Below are 19,196 nucleotides of genomic sequence, written 5' to 3' on the forward strand. Positions count from 1 at the left end.
AGAGATGTTGTTTAAGTTAGGGGCAGGGAGTGAACAGGGGTCCTGGGGGGCAGGGAGACTGAGCATGTGTGGCCGATGTTCAAGGCATCTGAAATAGATGGGCTTTTAAAACATGTTTGTCTTGAAAGTCATTTGAAACCCCAGGAGCTTAAAGGAGCTGGGATTTTGTCTGTTTTCTTTCTTTTAGCTTTTGCAAATTGATTACAGGTTTCCAGGAAAGAAAAAAACAACCACCACCACCAAAAAAAAAACCCCAACAAGAGTTCTGCTTGCCTGGAAGTGGTCAGACCTTTCAGAAAGTGTCCTTAATGTATGATTGCTGTAGTCCCATATGCAAATTGGATTAAAGCTGAGTAAATTGTAGAATTCAAGGCAGGCCTTTCCAATCAATACTGTTTCTGATATCCTGTCATAGAAAAGGCAACAGAGGTTGCTGCTGCCTCCTAACGATTGCTGCATTTTGAGAATGAAATTTTTTTACTTCCCTTCTCATCCCACTTTTTAGTACACAAGCTACTTTTTCTTAAGGGAAGGGACTTTGGGCCTCCGGTATACCATAGGTACTTAATAAATGTTTATTGAACTTAATTTCCTCACAGTAGCTAAAGTAGGAGGTAATGGAAAGAAATGATCACCTCCATTTCTACAGAAACAGTCTCAAGGAAATTAACTGGCTTAGGGTCACCTAGCATATAAGAGGTGGGGTTCAAACTTAGGCCCCCGATTTAAAGACCAATGATGTTTTTGCTGCAATAATTATATTATTAAAATAATAATAGGTGATGCTTCTATAAGATTTGAAATGTGTTATTTCACTTGATATTCACAACAACCCTGGGAAGTAGGTACTATTGTTATTTCCATTTTAGGGATGATGAAGCTAAGACTGAGGGAGCTAATGGGATTTGTCCAGAGTTTCACAGCTAATGAATGTCAGGGACAGAATTCTCTGACCCTAATCCAGTATTCTGGCTATCCACTACACCCTCCAGCCACATCTCTGGGACCTTTGCCTTATTCTATTATCTCACCAGTTGATCTCATCAGCTCCCATGGGCTCCATCATCATTTCAATGCAGATGATTCCCACGGCTCCCTATCTAGCCCTAACTTCTCTTGGACCTTCTTCTTCAATTGCCATTGATGCCCTAATGCATCTCAGTGTCAGGGTATCCCAAACAGCCCCTCCCCATCATTTCCTCCAAACTTCCCTATTCCCTTTCTGGGTACTTTGAAGATGTCAGCACCATTTTGTACTTGTTACTTACTCTCACTCCCCCTAAGAGCATAGTAAGCTCTTTAAAAAATGGTTGCATAGTGTCTGCTGTATAATAAGTGCTTTAAAAAATGGTTGTATAATGTCTGCTGCATAATAAGAGCTTTAAAAAATGGCTGTATGGTGTCTGTCACATAGTAAGCTCTTCAAGAAAAAAATTGGTTGCATAGTGTCTGCTGCATAGTAAGTTCTTTTAAAAATGGTTGTTGACTGATTGTTTGAAAGACTGAATTACAGAGGTGACCTTGAAACCAACTTGCATCAAGAAATGGTGGTATCCAGGGGAAAACATCTTTACACTCAAATAGGCCGTGCAGTTTTTGCTAATCTTTAACCAGAAGTAGAAACACTTAACACTGTTTCAGTCTCTTATGATTGAAAGTACAACTTTTGAAAACTTGGCTTGCTGACTATGGCCTGTTTGTTTTAATACTCTTGCAGATTTCCTTGACCATTTGAACCTGAAAACACGGTGTCGGACAGCCTCTTATCGGTAAGTCCTTTGTGTTTAATTTTTAAAAGAAAATAACTGTAGTTGCACGTGACTCAAGAATTCAAGTGGAATGTTGCTTGACTTGTGCTGTAATTAAGTGGTTATTCACTCACCTTTGGGTTTTTCCCTAGAATAATTTGTGGTGTTTTCCATGCTTGCAGGAAAAAAAAATGTACATTCTTCTTGGTGACCAAAAGACCTTTGAATACAGGTCAGAGGTCGCTGGGGAAGGAGTGACAGAAACACTCATTGTCTTGGGAAAAAAATCTAAGGGTCTGAGGGCTGCAGGGTCATTCCGAGTCTTCTAGTGTGGAATGGAAACCAGATTAAACTGAATTAAGAGAGACATAAGTAGCAGCAAGAAAATGGAAAGCCTGTATTGCCTTGTTTGGACTCCATCTAAAGTGTTGTGTTGGGGCTGGGTTACATTTTAAGGAAAAGATTGAAATTTAGCTGGATAGTCCATAAGATAAAGGGCCAAAACAATAAAAAGACTGGAAAACATGCCATATGTGGGGAAAAACTAAGACTTTTTAGCTGGAGAGGAGCCTTTCGGGGGCGAGGGAGATGGAATGATTCACCGCTTTCATATATCCGAGGGGCTGTAATGTATAAAAGGAATGAGACTTTTTCTGCTTCTTCCCAGTGGACAGAACCTAGAGGCATGGGGAGAAATTAGAGAACTGATAGAGAAAGCTATCCAAAAGCCTGATGGACTTCCTTGAGAACTCATCCATTCCCTATTCAAAAATGGGTAACAGTTCAGAGAGGGAGGCTTTGCTTTTGGCCGGCCTTGGTCCAGAGGAGCTCAGAATTCTGTTACCTAAAAAGCTCTCCTGTAAGCCCACTGTTCCCAAACCCTGGCTCGCGGCCTCTTACTGCAGATGTGTTACATCTGCTTTTAAGACAGTGGAGTAATTTGAACTCCTCCCAGAGCTGGCTGAAGCGCACCAGCTCTTACTCATGTTTTTATCCTCCTGAAATTTCCCCTTCTTACGATGTGCTTGCTTGCGGCACAATGAGCAAGGCACTAATTGAATTCTTTAGGGATGACCCTATTTTGGGGGTAGGAAAAGGATGCATTTCAGTGGCAACTTTTACAGAATTAGAGGCTTTTCCTTTTGTATTGTGATTGTGGTGGGAAAGGATTTCTTCTCTCTTAGAGCAACATCCTTGTCTGGGATGTTAGAGCTTGGGGGATAACAGAGTAAAGGAGACCTGCATAGACATAGTTCTTTTGCTTTGAATAATTCATTAATTTTTTTTTTTACAACATTGTCACTTTTCAAAAACTTCTCATCCCATCTCCCCGCCACTCTTGTAAGAAAGAGTTACATAGTAAAGTAAAAAACAAAGACACATTGTGTCTGAAAGCATATGTGTATGGTCTGCTTCCTGCTGGACTGTTAAAGTCAGGATAGGTCACTTCATGGATGAGAATTCTCAAGTCTCTTGTCTGTTATTTACCTTGACATTATTGCGATTACCCTGTAAATTATTCTTGTGGTTTTGTTCACTTCTGTCCAAACCAGTTCATACAGAACTTCCCAAGTTTCTCTGAATTCCACATTTGCGGACAACATGCACCTTACTCTGTAATATAATATATGTATCATGAACCTGGAAAAACACTAACAGGTGGATGGCAAAAAAGGCTTCTTGCAGAAAGGAGGACTTTTGATGAATCTTGAAGTCAAAGAATAGATAAAGGAAGAAGGGAGCCTATTTCAGGCATGGGAGACTGACTGAAGTGAGAAGGTATTTAGAATTGGAGGAGATGGAATGTTGAGTTTGAGGAATAGCAAATAGTCTAGTATCCCTGAGAGGTAGATTATGTGGAGGAAGATAAAGTGTGAGAAGACCAGAAAGATAAGAAAGGGGGTGTGCCTCATGTTCTTATCTCATCCTTTTACATATTAGACCATTATCAGAGATATTTACTGTGACAGTTTTTCCCAATTGATTTTTCTTATTATTATGGCTGCATTGATTTTGTTTACAATTTGTGCCTCCTGGTCATTTTCTACTTTTGAATGATAGGATCTTTAATATTTTGGCCATGTAGCCATTGGAACTTTTTGGGGGGGCATAAGGTCAAAAAAGGATGTTGACCCAAAAAGATCTTAGAAGAATATAAGTTGTGATAATACAGGGTCAGAGCCAGATAACTAATTAGAAGGATGAGGGTATAAGTAACTTTTTTTTTTTAATTAATTTTATAGTTATAACATTTTTTACATTATCCCTTATATTCCCTTCTGTTCTGAATTTTTCTCCTCCTTCCCTCCACCCCCTCCCTTAGATGGCAGGCATTGTAAGTAACTTTTTAAACCCAAATGGAGCAATGTCCATGCAATGGCCACTCAGTACAGGTAGACAATTCCCAGTGTCCAGCGTGGTTTTAAGGAGGCCTGACAGTCTGGGAAATTGGGAATGGCAGGCAGCCAAGGTTTCCATGAAGGTGTGAGCAGCAAGTGTGAGCAGCAGCCTAGGGGCCTGGACACAAAATTCCAGCTAGCTGAGATAAAACACAGGCTGGTATGGTTATAACAGTTAACATGATTTAGAGAAAAGAACTGGATTCAGATCTCAGCTTCAACCCTGGTTCCTTCACTGGTCCGTGAATGAGTTGGTTTAGGCAATCTCCAAGGACTCTCTAGGTCCATGGTACTTAAAGGGGTCCATGTAGGGATTTCAGAGGGGAAACTGCACCTTTCTTTTCCCTAGCCCCTAATTGCATTGTCGCACTTTTTTTATAAACCAGAAAAGGATTCATGATAACCTGTGACTCTGACCAAGAGAAATCACAGATGTTTTCGTATTCCCCTGCTTCTGGCACAGTGATCCTGATATAACATTTGTGCCCCATCACACATTTAAAATTACCTTAAATTTATCAAATCTGTCCTCAAATATATTACCATCCTTTACTATCTTTAATGACTGTGATCATATATTTGGTTATCACCTTTTTTTTATCCCCAGGCAATTGGGGTTGAGTAACTTTCCCAGAGTCACACAGCTGAGACTAGATTTGAACTCAGATCCTCCTGACTTCAGGGCTGGTGCTCTATTCACTGCACCAATAGCTACCTTGGTTATCATACTTCCAAAAACATTCTTCTGAGGAGGGATACATGGACTTCACCGGGCTCCCAAAGGTCCATGACATACACGAGGCTAAGCCTTCCGCTGTGAGCTTTAATTATCTCTGGACCTACAAGCTCAGTCTGGGAGGTGCCAGGTCATAGGAGTTAAGCATGGACAGAAGGGGCCAACCAAGGCTAACAGAAGCTTTGGTCAGTGGCTGTCCAGCTTTTATCCCCTTTCCTCTAGAGTGGATGGACAAGAGCCAGGGGGTCCATGTTGATGGCCACTGGGACAGAGAGCCTTGCACCTGCCAGCTATTCTCAAGTAGAGCAGAAATGGAAAATTAGATTTTCCTGTCCTTCCCCCTCAAATTGTTGAAAACTTTGGGTGCTTCTCCCTCCCAGGCAGTCAGAAAGCAGAGACCTTCTTGAATCTTCTTGGGGGGTCAAACTACTTGAACATGGTATCCTCCTTGTCCTTGGACCATCACCAGGCTGGGGAGCAGAGTGGACCACCTAGGAGAAGAGACTGGAAGAGGGGGGGGGAGGCCCGGTTGCTGAGGGAGTAGCCAACGTGGTGGTTCTCAAGAGGCAGCTCCTTTTTGTGTTGTCAAGATGCTGAAAACTAAGGGGGTACCTGATATTTGGAGAATGTCACGGTGCAAAAACAGCCATCATGCCGTAGGAAATGATGGTCTCAGAGAAAACTGTGAAGGCTTCTCTGAACTGATGCAGAAAAAACGATTTCTGCAAAGATAGACATTGTGAAGGCAACATACGGAACCTTATCATGGCAGTGATCAAGTGTGATTCCAAAAGGGATGTTTGAGATTTCCCTGCTGATAGAAAAGCCACAGACTGAGTCTGCAGAATGAGTTGAATGGCTTTTGGACATGGCCGTTCGAATTTATTTTGCTTGATTTTTTTTCAATGGAGGAAGTTGGGGAGAGGGAAAATAGATTTGTTAGTTTAAAAAAATTAATTTAGACTTTAATGGAGGGATGCTCAAGGCTGTCTCCCATTGATGTGATGGACAACAGACACAGAGAATCTGGGACCCGTCCTTAAGGAGCAATTAGATGGGGGCGGATCTGGAAGGTTCATGGAGATGAGTTACAGTCACTGGGAGTGTGTAGCCTCGAAGGGAGAAGCCTGGGGGAGGTGGGATGAGTCTTTGAAAGACAGTTGTGTTTATTTTTCTCGGCTCCAAAGGAGAAGAAGAGGAGAAATCAGTGGAAGTGGCAGAGAGGCTTTGCTTTTTTTGCAAGACATAAATGCCTCCACTGATCGCTGCTGGAGCTCTTGGAAGTTAAATTCCAAACATCTGACTCTTCTGAGCCCAGGATACTATCTCCCATCAGCTATGGGACTCAGAATCTACCGCCTCTTATCAAGCAATATGTTGTATTATCTCAACAGTTCAGTCTGTCAATGAGCATTTATTAAGCACTGCCTGTGTACCAAATTCTGGGGTACCAAGGAAGCTCAGTTGTAACATGCCCTCCTGGCAGTTATAATTACCAGTCTGCCCTAGGCCCAACAGAGTACCTTTGAACACTGACCTTTGCAGTGTCAACTCTACCCGGCTTGCCTCCTCTGGGGCCTTCAAAGATCTCTGGCCACGATCTCTTGAATATAGTTTAATAACCAGTAGCAAGCTTAAGAACAGCCACGTGTAATCTTAAAAGCCTTTATTATACCTACTTACATCATGCCCTGACTTGTCAGTTCCCTAGTGAACACCTGGTCTGAAGACCCACGTGTTCTCTACCAAACTCCTTACCTCTCTCGGATATCCATCAGCTTGGCTCAGCTACCCAAGGCTAGGGTTAACCAGGTTAAAGAGCGCCAGGTTAAAGAGAGCGACTGCTGTCTGCAGTGGGCTTATAAAGGGCCTATGAGGTCACGCACACAGCCAATCAGCGAGAGAGCCATCACCCATTACGAGGCTATTTCAATATGGCCAGGATCCCACCCACAGGGCAGGCCTATATCCACAGAGAATACTTCTGGGCCACTCAAATCTCCTGTTGCGCTGTGCCCGCCCATTTAAAGGACCCTTACAGTCAGTGACTATCTAGGAGCTCATAGCCTAGTGGTAGAGATACTGTGCCGACAACATATAGGTGCTTATTTGATGAGACCTCGACATTTGGGGGAGCTGTGCTCCTCCCTCAGAATCGGGGTGGGGAGAAACGCTGATTTCCCCGTGTTGCACCATGACCGCCAAATACGTAATGAGAGGTTATTGATTTTGACTCTGCCACTTATATATTGTGTTTGTATGTGTGATCTTACTCACATTTCTTTTCCCCAAGGTTCTGGGCTGATAAAAGCTTCCTCTACCAGACTCTGAAATATGTATGGGGGACGGGGTTGGGCTTTCCCTTGGGCTCCTGGTCCTCTATCCTTTTTGAAAGTCTGAATGGGCTAATGGGGCCTGGGAGGAAGTCTTCCAGTTGAGAGATGGCGGGGACCCAGCGCCTGATTGTATGATGAGGGAGGGGAGAGTGAGATGTAACAAGACTGGAAATGGAGGGAAGAGGAGCAGCGGGATCGACAGGAGTCGATTTGTTCCTGGAGGTGATCTGTTTGTTGGAGTTAGTGAGACGATATCAGGGCGTCACAAAGCGGAGCTCTCAGCAAACAGATCGATTGTCTGAGGCTCACAGGCGGAGACTGGCTATTGACTCAGTGCGGGGGCTGTGTTGCCTTGAGGGGTAAGAAGTGCTGGAGGACCCCGGGTGAGATGTATCATAAAGGAGATGCTTGTGGGGTAGGGGTCGGCCTCGGAGGCCCCCGCCAGAGTCTGGGGGGGTTGGAGTCATTCAGAGATCTACTCCAGCTAGATGAAGAAACCCGAAGGTTCGTGTCCCTCTCAGCTTTCACAAAGGCCCGCGGTACAGTGGCCAGATACTGGCGTGTGCGTATGGGTGAGTGGGTGCTGCTTCCTTTAAGGAAAGCTCAGGGAGCTGGAGGAGAGGAAATCTCCTAGGTAGATAGTTAGACAGACAGACAGACCAACAGATAGACAGACTGACCAATGGAGAGACAGGTGATTTTTAGGTAGATGATCTTAGAAAGAGATAAATGGACAGAGACTGATGAATAGGCAGATAGAGAGAGGATTGATCTTAGATGCATGGATAGAGACAGACAGCTGGACAGGTGATAGTTAGATAGATGGATGGACGGATGGAGAGAGAGATAAATGGGGAGACAGACAGAGCATCTATTAAATACACTTAGGCTCCAGGCACTGTGCCACGGGTGATGGCCCCGAGAGCTGAGCCCTTTGAGCTCTGGGATTCCTGCCCGGGGCCCTCTCCTCACTGGTGAGAGCACATACTCTGGCCAGGGGCCCCATTAGGCCTCATGTACCCCCGCATCCTCTCGGCAGCTGCTCTTTCCTCCCCTTTCTCTCCAGTTTCCAGTCTAGGACCCCCCAATCAGTTCGATGCTGCTCCTGGAATGTGTCCGTTTGTTCCCGTACAGCGCCACCTCCTGTCCTTACCGTGTTCCCTACTTAAGGTCTCTCTCCTATTAGAATGTAAAGTCCCTGAGGTCAGGGACCGTCCCATTTTTGGTAGCCCCCTTAGCCCAGTGCTCCTCACATGGGCAGCTCTCAATAAATGTGTCATTCTTGGGGGAGGAAGGGAAAAAATCTGAATAGAAGTAAGTGCAAGGGATAATGTTGTAAAAAATTACCCATGCATATGTACTGTCAAAAAATGTTATAATTATAAAATAAAAAAAAAAAAAGAAAAAAAAAAAAAAAAAAAAAATAAATGTGTCATTCATTGAATCAAGGACTTTCACAATGTCCCCAAACCTACCAATGCGGCCGTACCAGCCATGCTGTCAGAGCCCCGCTGGATGTCCAGCCGGGCCTGGGACCGGCCCGCAGCCCAGTGATGCCCCGCTTTTGGCCAGGACGTTTCTGGAAACTGCATCACGAAGCAGCAATGTCTACATGCAAATCACCCCCCCCCCAACTTTGCACCGTTAACAAGAAGTAATTATTGTTATTATTAATGGCATTCATTACTTAACAGCATCGCCTTATTAGGGTTACCTTTCACAGTGACTCACCTTTGCAGTGCAGGAGCAAAGTTGCCTGATGGCTGCCCCTCTGCCTCACTGGCCCCTGCGGCCGACTGACCCTCTCTCTCCAGCCTCTCCGGCCCTGGAAGCTCCTTTGTCCTTGGCTCAGCCATGTAGGCCTCCGTTCCTGGGAAGATGCTGCCCCGACAGCGGCACTGCCCCCCATCTGCCCTGTGCTGTAGTGTATAGATTGCATTTCTATTTTATCCACTTTATATTAATGCTCCTGTGAGCTTGTGCATACACACACATATTAAATCTATTTGTCTTCCTCATTAGGGAGGATGGGATGATTTCATTCTTAGTACTTGGATTCCTGGTGTGGAGTACCAAGCCCGGCGTGGGGTGAGCGCCGAGTGAGGAAGGGGACGCAGCCGCCATCACACGGCCTGCCTCGGAGCCGACCTTCTGATTCCGGGCACTGAATGCTCCCTCCCCAATACCATTATTTTCTAGCTTTTTAATGAGGGCCTGTTTGCAATATCCAGTTTCTTATCCCTCACCTCCCCCAGCAATAGTATATATTATTTAATCTCTGTCCATGAGAAACGTGTATATTTTTATTTATAAATGTATATATTTATCATATTTGTTATATATATTATTATATATCATATAATTACATATATAATAGATATTAATTCAATCCAATAATAATATAATATCCATTGAGAAATTTATATAGTTATAAATTTATATATATAAATTATAAAATATATAAAACTATATATTTATAACATATTTTATATATAATTATATACATTCATTCAATCCAATAATAAATATACATTGAGAAATCTATATATTCATAGTTATAAATGTATATGTTAAATTTATAAAATATATAAAACAATATATTTGTAGCATATAAAAACATATTACAAGTATAATATAATATTATAACATGATAATATTTAATTGCTACACATTGAGAAATTTATATATTTATCATTTTTATTATATGTAATATAATTATTTTTATAATACATAATAATACTTTTTAATCTCTATCCATTGAGAAATTTACAAATCCATATATTTATAGTATTTATAAATTTACAAAATATAAATTTATGTATTTCTGTTATATGTTCTATGATAGATTTATTCTTATTGTATATAATAATCTCTATCCATTAATAATTTTCTATATTTATATTTATAAATTTGTTATATCTAATATAATATGTAAATTTCTCAATGGATAGAGATTAAAAGGTATTATTATGTATTATAAAAATAAATATATTACAATCTCTATCCATTGAGAAACTTAAATATTTATATGTATATATAACATGTTTATTATAATATATAAATAACATTCAATCTTTATCTGTTGAGAAATTTATATATTCATAATATTTATTATATGTAACATGTTTATTATAATAATATATAACATTCTATCTCTTATCCATTGAGAAATTTTTATATTGATTATATATAACATGGATTGTAATAATATGTAATAACAAAATTCAGTCTCTCTCCATTGAGAAATTTACATATTTATGATAGCAATATGTGATGATAACATCCGCTCTGTATCCGTGAGAAAGCATCAGTGACTAGGGACCCCTTGCAGTAATCCGTTCTTCGGCCCTCTGGATGTCCGCCCTCGGCTCCGGGGCCGGGGATGTTCTCCCTGTGAGCTCAGAGGGTCTGGGGCTCCCCTGGTCCGTCCGCTCCCGCCCTTCCCGGCTCCGTCTGCGGGCAGTCTCCCCTGGCCCGGAGGCTTTGCAGACCTCGCGTTACCATCACCGCCGCCATCATCATCAGTATGGTAACGGTGGATAATTAGTATTAGCCGGGACAGCCGCTCGCGTTCCTCTAGTGCTGTGAGGTTAGCAGAGGATTCACATTTTAATTGGCATTTGGTCTGGGTTCACTTAGTTTGCATTTATTTAATGTACATTTTTATGTATCTCCGTCAGATCTCGCCGCATTCTGCCCGTGTCTGCTTTAAGTTGCTGCCCCCGTCTCACGGAGCAGGAAAACTCCTTCTCTTTTGCGGGGGGCTGGGGCGGACCCGCCGGCTTGAAGGCCATTCCAGCACTCCGCAGCTGTCACTTTGCCGTCCTCCCTACTGTTGTCTGCGTTTGACAGATGAAAAACAGACTGAGAAGTGGTTGGTGACTCGTGAACGGGCAGGGTCTGAATCAGGATTCGAACTCTGGTCTCGCCCCCTGGGGCAGCTTAGCTCTCTCCACACCCTGAAGCTGGGGCCTGGCCACCAGAGTGGACGTGCTCCTCCAGGAGCCTCATGAGAGGTCACATGGGGGTCAGGCGCAGGTTTTGAATCGTGGCCCCGTGGCCCCCACTTCAAGTCAGCCCTGGTGACTCTGGGCCGGTCCTGCCTCCGCCCCCCCCCCTTAGTGTTTCAGGACAGGGTCGGTTGAACCCTGCAGCTGGTCAGTGCTGCTGGCCACCTGGCCCTCAGAGAACCTCGTGCACCTGTTAATTGCCTGCTGTATGCGAGGCTTTGAACGCCCAACCTAAGGGTTCACGTGAGGAGGGGGAGTCCTTGGAGTTTGGGAGGGGTCTGGGGGCTTCCTGGGACTTAGATTTTGCACATAGTTACTTTGTGTAGGTGCGAGTGTGTGAGTGTTCAGTGTGCGAGTGAGTGCATTGTACATGTGGGTGCACATGCACGTGTGTGCATGAGTGTGTCAGTGTGCAAGTGCATGTGTGTGCAAGTGAGCATGTGTGGCTGAGTATGGGAGTGGGCCTTGTGTGTGTCAGTGCATGTGAGTGTGAGGGCACTGTATGTGTGTGTGTGTGTGTGTGTGTGCTGAGGCAGGCAGGACCCCCAACTTTGCCCCAGTCCAGCCAGGGGATCCCACGGACTCGCACCCGGGTGGGGGCAGCGCCCCAGAAGGGGAAGGGGGCAAGCCGCACAGGCAACGCCAGCAGGCTGGGGTGCCATGTTGGATGTGAATGTGAGGAGGCGGGGAGGGGCAGGACCTAAGTCTCCGCTCTCCTCAGGGGCTTCTGGGAGGGCCTGAGGATTCAGATTTGGGCCCATTGAGCTGGAGAGCCCAGCGTGATATGTGCACATTCAGCAGTCTCTGTGGTCTCCTCCAATGGCCGTGCCCTCAAGGGACTGGCTTTTGCCTTCCTGCATCCTCAGCGCTTGGTGCAGCTACTGACCGTAGCAGGCGCTCGGTTTGACCTTTATTGGCTGTGTGACCGAGCGTCTTGCATCAGGCACTCCGGGAGGGTTCCAGCCCCAGCTCTAGCGCTGATCGCATCAAGCTTTAACGGGCTCTTGGCGTCTCACAGCCGCAAGTGTCCCTCAAACAACGGCGGCCGAGTGACCCCGGCCCCTCACGCCCTGCCCTGCCACGATAGGGACGGAGTCGATGTCCTCGGGCCTGCATCCAGCTCTGGGGCAGACAGTAGGTCTTAGCAATGGCTTTCTGCAAGTGAAGCCGCGTCAGCAAGGCGGGCAAAGGTCAAGTTCTGCCCTGAGTCTCACTGAGAAGGGGCGCCCAGAACACAAGCGCATGGTCGGGGATGGGAGGGGCCCAAGGACTCGGCCTTCAGAGATTGAGGGGGTCAGACCCCCTTGTACACGATCGGGGGCTTGGGTCTGCAGACTGAGCCCTGGACTTGCCAACTGACCTAAGGCACCAGGAGTCCCATCAAGCCCCCAGCCTGTGGCCCTCGTCTGTGCAGGTCACAGGGAAGTCCAGCCTTTAAGGAAAATGCCTCAAATGAATGAGTGAGTGAATGAATAAATGAATGAATGAATGAAAAAAGACCATTTATTAGCCCTCTATGTGCCTGAAACTCCTAGGCTGGAAAGGCCTAAATTCAAAAAGGAAACCATCCCTGCTCTCAAGGAAGGGTTTGTAAGGGATTTTCATTCCCTCAGTCTCCTCTGAGTCGGGAGCAGGGGAACTCGGGCAGATCCCATACCCTCCTGTCCTTATTAATCAGTCTATTATATCGATGTCAATTATTATCATTAATTAATATTAATAATAAATGGCACTTAAAAGTTTGCAGAGCCATCGACATAAATACATTATTTCATGTGACTCTTCGGGCACGCTGGGTATTACTGAATAGAACATCAGGGTCAGTCAATCACATAACAAACATCGATTTACCATTGCCTGTATGCTGGCCACCATGCTTCAGGCTGCCTTAAGGGCTCTTTATTATTTTATTGATAATTTGTAATTTTAAAAAACACAGGTAATTTTATTAATTTGCAATTATCTAAAAACAAATTTTATCACTTTACAATTATTTGTGGTTATCTAAAAACATAGATAATTTTATTAATTTACAGACGATTTACAGTTAATGCTGTTATTTTACGGATAATTTGTAGTTATCTAAAAACAGATAATTTTATTAATTTATAGATAATTTACAATTACCTAAAAACAAAGATAATTTTGCTATTTTAATAGATAATTTGTAGTTATCTAAAAACAGATAATTTTATTAATTCACAGATAATTTACAGTTACCTAAAAACAAAGATACTTTTGCTATTTGAATGGATGATTTGTAGTTATCTAAAAGCATAGATAATTTTTTTATTTACAGATTATTTGCATTTATCTGTAAATGCAGATGTCTTGATTTCACAGATGAGGAAACTGAGGAGAGAGCTTCGGCCAGGGTCAGGATTTGAACTTGGTCCTCCTCTAACTCTGTGTAACCCGAATGTACTTGGTGGAGGCTGGAGACCAGGCCTGGCCTGCAGTCCACCCTGGGTCCAGAGGAGAGCATTCCCACAGAGAGGATGGGCACAGGGAGACCCCGGGGGGTTGCCCAGACTGACTCTGGCAGGATGGGAGAGCAGGAGGAGGCTCATTCAGCCCTTCCTCCCCTGACCGGGTCCTATGCCACGCTCCCTTCTCTTGGCCTGTGCCAGGGGATGGGCAGAAATATAGGCCGTAGAGCACCTGGCTATTCACCCTGCATGAAAATGTGAGCGGGAGGGAAGGGAAGGCCAGTCCTGGAGCCCGCAGAGGAAGGCCGGCCCAGGAGCCCGCAGGAAGGCCTGCCCAAGAGCCTGCAGAGGAGCCTGCCCACTCTGCAGAGACCAGGGCCCCTGTCAGTGAAACGTGGCCCAGCTCTGCCCCCTGGAGTACCAGACAGGAACTCTGGCTCGCACAGGCCCTACTTCTCCCGTCTGAACACACAAAATAGGCCTTTTGTTCCATTATCAATAATCCTGGAACAAGCTTCGGCCCAGAGGGATTTGCAAGCAGAATTATTGTTGTTGTTTTCCCCTGAAATCCCGGAGTCGGGGTGAGAGCGGCAGAGCGGCACGACGGGTTTAAAAATTCCAGCCGTTTCCGATTATATTAAAAATATGATTTACGAGGCAGATCAGTAACGAGCAGGAATCCGAATGATGCAGAATGCTTTCATTGAGAACGGCAGAAGCTCCGGGCCCGTCCGGTCCCGGGGGACAGAGCCGCGGCTGTTACGGATAAATAATGCCCATTATGCCCTCTCCCGCGGCGGCGGCTGCCTTGGCTGAGCCCGCAGAATCCTTGGGGGGCTGATTTGTCTCTCCCCGTGGCTCCTTGGGCTGCTGGCCGTGACCTGAAACCCGACAGATGTCAGACACGCTCCCCTCCGGGCCGTCCTGGGCCGGGAGATTCCAGAGTAGGGCCCGCCTGCCCAACCTGAGGGGCTGTATGTGCGTCCTTGGGCCACCATCCTGGCCCTGGAGGGCCGGCACTCGGGCCTGGCTAAGCAGGCCGCCCTTCCCCACTCTTATGTTCTTTATGAAAAATGAGAATCAGATGCAAGGAGCTGGCCGTGGGAGGGGGGAGGGAAGTCTTCCTTCTTATCTACTCGCATGGGCAGAAAACTTTGTGAGTGAGTCGGGTTTTGGCCCCAGATCGAACCTGGTCCGTTTTCCACAGGTCGGAACCAATTTCAAAATGAAATCCCGGTGGCTTTGTTCTCAGGGGAATGGTTTTATTTATCAGGGAAACTGTTCTAAGGCAGACTCTCCGCCAAAGACAGGGATCCTCGTCTGTCAAGGAAAAACCAGTTCCTGGGCGAGGGTTTAGACCTGGACGGGCCGGAGCTCGGAGGAGTTTTACATCCCAGACGCCCTGTACTTATTCCCCGAGTGGTTCCTGCGGGCACCTGCCCTCGAGGATGCAGAGCTGGCTTGGAGAGGGTCGCTCTGGACTTGAACTGCGCCTCGAGCTCCTTGGCCAGTGATGGCGGGGAGGTCACTACCTCTCCCCGTGTGAAACGGGGGTACAAAGTCCTGAATCTGCGGTCCCAGGCGGCTGAAGCCATTTCCTCCCAGAGTCAGAGGATTAAGGCAGCACCAAATGGGGCCCCGGTCCCCCCGCAGGGCGCTGCCTCTCCCTTGGGGATGCTCCTGCCCTGACACCCCGTTATTTCTGGGGGGAGGGGAGCCCTTCCCCATGTCTATGGCCAGACTGAACCTTGTGGCACAGTGACAGGCAGTGTAGACAACTTCCTGCTCCCCCTCGCCCCTTCCTCATCTGTTCTTCTTGCTGTCATTTAGTGATCTTTTTGTTCTCATTATTGAGGCCGCTGAGTATGTCATTCCTATTCTTCCCATTACTTCATTCCTTATCATTTCCTCTCCTCCTCCTCCTTTTTCTTCTTCCTCTTCCTCTTCCTCTTCTTCCTCCTCTTCCCTCTCCTTCTTCCTCCTCCTTCTTCCTTTTTCCTCCTTATTTCTCCTCCTTCCTCTTCTTCCTCCTCTTCCTCTGTGTGTATGTGTGTACACACACACACACCCCTTTGTTCACAGCTTTGGATTCCTCATATGCCTCCCTGTTGCCCGACAGTATCCGGTCCTGTGGTTGGCAGGCGGGCGATGAGCCAGGATCTCCTGCCTCCTCGGATCCTCCCTGGACCCGGACTCAGTTGTGTCTCTGGGTGGGTCCACGCCCCCTCGGGGCCGGCCTTCTTATCACAGACATCCTGTTGCTGTTGGCGGCAGGGCCCAGGAACCCCCAAGGACCTTCGTGGCCTTCTCTGCCTTGCGTGGGCATTTTTTCCCTTTTCCTTGACTAGCACAGGGCCCCTTGTCCATTCTTTGTGCTTCCTGGCCATCCCGCTGAAGCCAGGGAGGAGCCCTTGGAGATGCAGGACTCACCCTGGGGGAGTGTTTGCTCACCAGGGGCCGCTTTCCTCTCTAGAAAATGGAGGTGAAAGAGGCACAGAACCCACAAATTAAATGAAACAAAGATCCAGAATTCGACTTCATTGTTTGATGACTCTTGAGGATGCAGCATCTTTGCAAATATCCCGATTTCATAGTCTTACATTTTCTCCTCCCTCCCCCTCTTCCCCACTGGTTCTGCTTTTTTTATTCCAGGAATACTGGATCCCATTGCCCCGGGCAACCGGTTGGGGTTCTTTAACTACCCCCAAGAGCATGGACTCTGAGGGAGTCTCAGTTTTCTCCTCTCAGATATCAGCCCAGAGGGAGATCAGGGAGGAGCTGCCAGGCTAGTTCTGGGAAGGACGGGTAAGGGATGCAGCTCGGCTGGAAATCCTCCCTTCCCCCGTTGGCTCTGTGGCAAGAAACCCCCCAACTCTTAACAGCCGTACAGACGGGACCTTAGTGTCATCCAACCCTCCCATTTTATAGAAGGGGAAACTGAGGCATCTCTCTACTTGTCAACTCTATCCCCCTTTCTGTTGTTGAAAGTGGCCATGAATCCCCTAGGAAGGCAACCTCATGATGTTCCTTTAATCACAAAGGCCCTTAATCCAGTCTTTTCCATTCAGAGCATTCTCTGCCATTCCGTACCCATGGTACGGGTTCAAGCCAGGGTGGAGAAGGACAGACGAGCTCAGATGCAGAAAAAGGGATTATTACACGTGGAGGGGCGGGGGGGGAGCTGCAAAGCAGTCCTGGCTGGATGTCCTGGGAAGGGCAGCTGGGAGAGGGGAGGGCGGCCCGCCCCAGGGAAGGGCTTCCCCAAGAGCAGCGAGCCCGCCATGATGTGGCTCTGGGAATGAGAATGGCCAAGGCAGGGATGTGTTCTGAAGATAGAGACTGGAGAGCTCTGGGAAAATCCTGCGGTTAATCTCCCACCTCTGAATCTTTGCCCTGACTGGTCTCACCTGCCATCCTCACTTCTGCCTCCTAGAACCCGGCTGAGGCGACACCTCCTCCATGAGGACTCCGGGATCTCTCCCCCACCATTGCCTTTTACTACTTTGTGTGCATTCTCTGTTGATTCACAGCAGGTGACTGGTGCAAACCTTAAGCTCCTTGAGGGGAGGAGGCTGTGTTCCTGTCTCTGAATTCCCAGAGCAGCGATCTTTCAGTTAGCAGCTGTATTTGAAGTACCTACTGTGTGTGTGTGGGGGGGGGAGCGCTAAGTAATGAGAATAAAGGAAGATAATTCATGCTTCCTTCCTTCTAGAGGCTCCCGTCTGCTTTTATAAAGAAAGGAGGGTCCCAGGAAACAGACATTCATTCAGTTAGCTTTCTCTAGTCCTGGGAGAAAGAGCCCGGGGATTTTTCGGGGGGGGGGGGGGGGGAGTCTTGAGCTGAGCCCTTCAAGAAAGCTGAGAATAAGAGAAACAGACAGAGACAAACAGACGATAGAGAAACAAAGACAAAAGACAGAGAGACAGAGAAAAACTGACAAAGACAGAAAGAAATACAGAGATAAAGAAGCAGACTGAGAGAGGCAAAGATAGATAGAAAGAGATAGAGACAGACAGATAGACAAAGATAAGACAAAAGACAGAAAAACAGAGAAAGATTGAGAGACAAAGACAGAGAGACACAGAAAGGCAAAGAGAGAGAGATAAAAAGAGATAGACAGAGAAACAAAGACAAAAGATAAAGAGAGAGACTGACAGTCAGAAACAAAGACAGAAATAAATTCTACAATAAATTCGCAATAAAGAAGCAGACTGAGAGAGGCAAAAATAGAGAGATAGAAAGAGATAGAGACAGATATAGAGACAAAGATAGACAAAAGATAGAGAGACAAAAATAAAAGACAGAAAGACTGAGAGACAAAGACAGCGACAGAGATAAAGAAGCAGAGACTGAGAGACAGAGATAGAGACAGACAGATATATATAAAGACAAAAGACAGAAAGAGACAGAGACAGAAATAGAGGCAGAGGCAGAGCAGGGGCTGGACTTAAGCCACAACTCAAAGTGGGGCCCCAGCTAAGCTCTGTGAGTTGGGGGAATCCTTTTCTTTCCCATCCGGAAGTACAGAGCATAACTCTGCTGAAGAGTTCCTGTGTGAACTCCAAGACCCCCGGCTACACTCCAGAGAAACTGAGCGTTGCAGGGGAGAGGGATTTTCCCCGCTGGAAGCTCCCCACGCTGAAGCTCTAATGAGAGGTACAGTCGTGGATCACTACTCTCTCCCTGTGGGGTGGGCCTTTAACCCCTCTGATCTCCACCCAACTCAAAGGGCAGCCTGGCTCGATGGACAGAAATCAGAAGCTCTGGGTTCCAATCCTTGTTCACATCAGCCCTAGCTGCGGACCTCAGACCACTGCAAAAGGAGGCCGGTGGCCAGGGACCTCTGCCATCTCCAGCTCTTGATCCCGGTTGCTGCCGTAAATTATAGGCGGGTGGCTATCTGCATTGGTGAAGGGAAGCGTTCCCACACAGAAGAAATGGCAAGTTGGTTATTACTGTACCGCGGTGTCCTCTACGGGGCTGTCCAGGGTGCTGTAGTAGTATGTACAGGGGTGTTCAGGGACGGAGGACACAAGCCTGACGCTAACGGGGCTTCGGGCAGAGGAGGAGCATCAGATTTTGCCTCGAGGTTCCTCCCCCAGCCCCCCATGCCTGGGAGCTTTTCCTCTTCACATCCACCCCGGCCACCTTCTAGACCCGGCTCAAACCAGAGGCAAGAAGCCTCTTTCTAGTCACCCCCATCACTAGTGTCTTCCCTCTGAGATTGTCTTCCAATTAGAGTAGGCGGACAGACAGACGGATGGACAGATGGGTGAATTGATGGATGGATGGGTAATGGATGAATTGCTAGGTAGATGAATGTGTAGGTGTATGAGCAAATAGATAAATCGATAAGTGATAGACAGATTAGTAGATGGATTGATAAGTAGGTGAATGAATAGATGTATAGATGGGGATGGATGGATACACAGGTTATAGATCTAAGTGAATGAATAAGCAGACACATTGACAGGTGGATGAATGGATTCCTGGGTAAATCAATGGATAGATGGATGTGTACATAGATGAGTAGAGAGA

The 19,196-nt window shown here is 46.4% G+C and overlaps 1 protein-coding gene across 1 annotated transcript in view; it reads left to right on the top strand.

The window, feature by feature from the left end:
- GNG12 (G protein subunit gamma 12) overlaps window positions 1–19,196 on the top strand; it is a 105,960-nt gene that overhangs the window by 44,831 nt on the left and 41,933 nt on the right. Inside the window, exon 2 of the mRNA XM_074265675.1 lies at window positions 1,718–1,769. The gene's annotated coding sequence lies outside the window, so the exon portion shown is untranslated. The remainder of the gene's footprint in view (window positions 1–1,717; window positions 1,770–19,196) is intronic.

This window comes from Sminthopsis crassicaudata, chromosome 4 (assembly GCF_048593235.1).
Source record: "Sminthopsis crassicaudata isolate SCR6 chromosome 4, ASM4859323v1, whole genome shotgun sequence".
NCBI lineage: Eukaryota > Metazoa > Chordata > Mammalia > Dasyuromorphia > Dasyuridae > Sminthopsis > Sminthopsis crassicaudata.